Below are 5,673 nucleotides of genomic sequence, written 5' to 3' on the forward strand. Positions count from 1 at the left end.
GACTTTGTTCAGTTCAAAACTCACTAGATTTGACTTTAGTTTTTATCTCTTGGGAATGGAGGAAATGAAAAATAAAATTGGACCTAAGGAATTTAAAATTAAGGTGATATTTCACAATACATCCCTTCTAACAAGGGCTAATGCTTAGGGATAAAGAATTAAGAAAAGTCTATGGAGGCTTCTGAAATAATCCAGGGAGCAGTTACTGATATACAGGGATGCAGTTAATGCATACAGAACATGTTATTGCTCCAGTTATATGGTTGCTCACTGTTAAAAATAGCAATCAAATTTACCACAATCACACACCTATGTCAGAGAGAAACAAAAGGACACACTGGATATGCAGTCTTAGATGTCTGTAAAAACTAGGACAGTCATGGCTGGAATGTCTTTGATTATATGCCAGTTCAGTCAGAGCTGACCAAGGGCTAAACAACATCGATGAATCATTTAAAGTATATAAACATATTTGATATTTATAAATACAACTAATCATTGCATCAGAATCTCAAGAAAATTTTCAAAATTTCAACACACATTTTGTTTCACTAGGACATTCTATTTATCCATGGCATTAGGAAGAGAACTCAGCTTATTTCAGAAAGTTACTAAAATTATTACAAACACACACAACAGTAACAATCAATATGACTTTAACAAATACCAGTAGACTTGAATGTGAACCTGGCTTTTCACTGTTGGATTTCATCTTAGGTGAATAAATTCTCCATTTAGATGATGTATGTAAACAACATGCTTGCTCCATTAATGTCCCTGAAGGAAGCAAGCTAGCAGAATCAGTACCATGTTGGGCAAAATGCTTAACGGCATTTCATTCATCTTCACGTTCTGAATTCAGATTCTGCCATAGTCAACATTGCCTTTCATCCTTTTGGGATCAATAAAATAAGTACCAGTTAGATTGATGTAATTGACAATCCCCTTCCATAAACCTGCTGTCCTTGTGCCAAAGCAGGAAACCATTAATGTCCCTGAAGTGAGTACATACATCACTGTTGCTTACATACATCTTCCAAAGGGAGAAGTTGTTCTCTAAAATCCAAATAGTGAAAAATTCATGTTCATATTCAAATCTAGTGGAATGGATATATATACAGTGTTAACTGATTGAAAAAGTCACGTTTTGATCAATAGTGTTCAACTTAAAGCTTGATATCAATTCATTTTTACAAGGCACAAAGCCAGTTTTGTAGGAGAGGGACTATAATTAAATGAGTAGATCCATGTATACTACTACTACTTATTTTATCAACTACATACAATAGGTAAAATCATCCCTGGTGATATTTAAACTGTACAGAGACAAGACTAAACACTGTAATGCAATTTAGTTCACCATCTTTAACCAAGAATAACCTTCCAGATGGTTACTTCATCAATTAGAAATAGCACACTCCTCCTCCATATTATCCTACCACCTTAAAAAAGAGAAGGAGCTACTGAATGATGTAGACCTAGATAAAATATATTGGCAGAAAATAAAAGAGGAGACAGGAGGGTCATGACTGGAGCACATTACAAATGAGACTTACAATGGAGTATTGCTCCCATAGATACAGTGCTGTTACTACTGTTACTGCAATACACATCTTAGACTGCACACACTTGACTGATTGGCATAAATCACTGGTCTGTGACTGACATAAAATCACTTAGTCACTCACCGGTCTCTGGCTCACATATTATTGTGTCCTCTCTCTGCTTTTCTTACCACTACTACAATGTCCTCTGCTCCCGGAAGCTAGCTAGTCTCATGCTATTTCCATTCAGCCATGCCAAATGTACTTGACTATCTCTCATTATCCATGTTGTGTCTATCCCACATAAACCACACAGCCTAGTCCTTCTGCCCCATAGTATAGGCCCACCTTGGAATTCTCTCCAGTCGATTTGCAGCAGCTTAAGCTGGACATCAACTGCATTAGTCTCATTGGTCTTGAAGGGAAGGCCTGTGAGGGCTATGGACATCGTCTCTTTCTCCATACTTAGTAAATAAGATTTAAAATATATTCTACTGAATTATCACTGGGCTGAGACTAAACCAAAACAATTCACAGGTCATCTTGAGGACTTAAACAATATGGATCTCATGGCAAGTATAGAAAATAAGCAACCTAATACACACTTGGGCACTGGAACATCTACATGCAACAAATTAGATTCATGCTTTTTTTTACTCAAAAACAGAAGGAGACAGACACAAAAAAAAAGGAAGAAACAAAGCAACACAAGCTAGTGTACAGAAAAACTGAGAATTAGTAAGAGGGAATAAATAAAGCAAGCAGCTAAACAAACAACTACAACAAAATATATATACATATAACTGCAGTTTATAGTAATTAACATTTTGATACTGTTTCAAAATACAAACTATGTAGCAATTACAATAGCCATATATATATATATATATATATATATATATATATATATATATATCATACTTAATATACATACACCACTGATAGGTCAATTACTCCGGGATTCATCCTGAGATAACATCTTATGGATGTACTCATAGGAACTGGTGCATTAACAGTGTATATACATTAAGTATGATACAAAGATGGCTATTTTAATTTAATACTGCCTCAACTGCATTTACCAGACTTTTATTTAGCCAGGTGAATATTTACAACACCACTGAATGTTTTATTCACTCTTTCCTATATAGGAGGTAATGAATTCTTGTTCAAGTATGTGGGCAATCATTGAAAAGGCCCACAAAGACTAAAATGTATTTGACATTCTTGCTAGCTGCTCCTGGGATAAGCTATTGTCTCCTTTCAATATGTTTTTAACACATGTCCATGCATGTTGTTATCTCAGGGCAAACACCACAGTAACTGGACTATAAATAATGTATATCAAGTATTATACATAAATGGCTGTTTTAATTTAATACTGTCTCAATTGTGTATAACAGATTTTTAATTAACATTTATTAATATATTTTATGCAAACAGCATCAAAAAGTTAATCAGAAATAATTGTGCAGTCAGATAAAAAGAGCAACGTTAATCAATGACTAATTATATATAACATATAATTACATAACATTTTATATGAAAATAAAAAATACTCATTTTAAATATACATGGTGTGATCAATAAGTATCCGGACTGTTGTCATAGTAACAAAGCTAAAGCATGCAGAGTGAAGCTACTTGGCATAGATTCATGCTCACTAAGTTTAACATTCTAGCTCACTTCTGCTGTTGAGAGCAGTGCTTAGGAGGAAGGTGTGTAGCATATGATCGTTACATTGACCATGATAGAGAAAGTTGTCATGGCGATACCTGCTCAGAGGCCAACACAAATTGCAGAAAGTGTATGGAAAGGAGTGTAGGGGTTGCACACAGAGGTTCCCAAGATGGCTGAAAAAATGTTGATATTGACGAACATTCTTGGAGACCTGCAATCATCAGAACTGAGAAAAACTTTGCAGATGTGCATGCAGCTGTGAGAGGAAATTGTTGAATCAGCATCCATGAGTTATCAGAGGATGTGCAGATTAGGTATGGTTCAGTTCAGTCCATTATCACTGAAAATTTAACTAAGAGATGTGTGTCTGCCAAGTTTGTGCCAAAACTGTTTTCAGCTGAATAAAAAGACACTTGGGTTTCAGCTGTACGAGGTCTTGATTGTGTTGAGAACAATGGAAACGTTTTGAAAACTTTGCTTAGATCTCTGAGCAGGTATCACCAAGCTTTTGGCAAAATTTGGTGTAGATTCTCTGCTCAACTTTTCTGTCATAGTCAATGCGATGATCACACGCTATACACCTTCCTTCCAAACATGGCTGTAAACAGTGGAAGTGAGCTAGAACATTAAAACTTAGTGTGCATGCACAGCAGAGTTCAAGGTGAATCTGTGCCAAGTAGCTTCACTCTGAGTGCTTTAGCTTCATTACTATAGCAACAGTCTGGATACTTATTGATCAGACCATGTATATTCAATTATTTCATTTTAAATTAAATATAGGAAAATTTATAATTTCTAGAGATCATTGAACCTCGTCTTTAAAGGTGGATAATTTAGATATTTACATCTACTTCATGTTTCAATCACGTTTAATTTAATCCTGGATGTGTGCATAGTATCAAACTGGATTTGAACCAGGGATCTTTATTTCTACAGTAAGAGTAATAACAAAGACATATATTCTGTGTGCGTGTGTTGTGTTTTCTCTCCATTTTAAACATTTATTTAGATTTTAATTGTCAATGAAATTATGAATATTTATTACATAAACATATACTAGGCTTAATATGAATACATATGCACAGTGGTTATTTAAATAAATCCTTTTGTAGACACCAGAGTATGATGCAGTCCTTGCATCCATCGGATCCTGTCAACCCATCCAACTCATGCCAGCATGGAACACAGACATTAATTGATGACTGTGTATGCACGTGTGCGTGTGGTTTATGTATGTTCATTCAATATACATTGTTTTTCATGTTAGCATGGCTTGGACAGAAATTAATTTCAAGATAAGATTTTGCAACCAGATGCTCTTCTTGTCATCAAACCCTCACCTATTTTTCAGGTAAAGGAATTTTATATTTAGGTTTTTGAAAGAATAGAGCAATCAGTCATAACAGTAACAAAGTATGTCAATTTTGGCACCATCTCACTCAAACTGTGACAAAAGAAATATCAAGCGTCACACATTTGTACATGTGCACTGATACACACACACACACATGCAGCCTAAGTCGATCCTGATCAAGAGGAGCTATGATAAAATGTTCAAAACATGGCCATGCTGTTGTCTTCAATCAAATCTATCTAAGAATACATTATTCAATGTGTGTACTTTTAAATGGTAGTGTATGATCTGAGAGAGAGACTTGGCTGCTGCTACTTGCAAGTCGATCTGTGTATTGCAGACGTAGGGTTAGACAATAGCATCAACAACTGAGACAAAGAATCAAATATATGGTAAAGACTGGGAGATGAATTTTCTGAGAGAAAAAAGAGAATCACTAGGAATGAGAAATAACCAATAACTGTAGTTTAGTCACATGACAACCTGAATGGAAGAGACTATAATTAAAGACCGCCTAGCCTTGTCCAAATGAATTTTCAGACAGTGTACCAATGGCTTCACTGTGTCCTTCCTTTAAGATAGTCATAAAATCACCCTCAAACCACTACTAACAATATAGAGACTCTTGTTGGCTGAGAAACAATTGTATTGTAATATATTATAATGTATTGTAATATATGGTAATGTATTATAGCATAATGTACTGTATACTATAATGCATTTTAGTATATTATGACATCTTGTAATATACAGTGGCACATGAACGAAATTTGCTTAGGTGGGTGCAAACCCAGGTCCAAAAATTTTTACAAACAAGGTCTTTTTATTTTTTGTTCTTTGAGAAGAAACCTAACTCCAAGCTACTTTTTACTCACTGTTTTCTAAACCTGAGAAAAGTAAATAGGGGTGCAAATTTTGATTTTGTACCCCACAAAAATTCTATGGGCTGCGCTTGCACCCCCTGTTACCAGGCCCATGGCAATATATTATAATTCGTTAAGGTGGCAAGTTATCAAAATGCTTAGTGGCATTTTGTCTGTATGTTCAAAGTTCAAATTCTGCTGAAGTTGACTTTGCCTTTCGTTCTTTTGGGTG

At 35.1% G+C, this 5,673-nt stretch overlaps 1 protein-coding gene across 5 annotated transcripts in view; it reads right to left on the reverse strand.

Moving 5' to 3' along the window:
- Positions 1–5,673, reverse strand: part of LOC106883725 (hepatocyte growth factor-regulated tyrosine kinase substrate) — an 86,976-nt gene that overhangs the window by 30,363 nt on the left and 50,940 nt on the right. The window lies entirely within an intron of this gene.

Source organism: Octopus bimaculoides, chromosome 17, assembly GCF_001194135.2.
Source record: "Octopus bimaculoides isolate UCB-OBI-ISO-001 chromosome 17, ASM119413v2, whole genome shotgun sequence".
NCBI classification, from domain to species: Eukaryota; Metazoa; Mollusca; class Cephalopoda; order Octopoda; family Octopodidae; genus Octopus; species Octopus bimaculoides.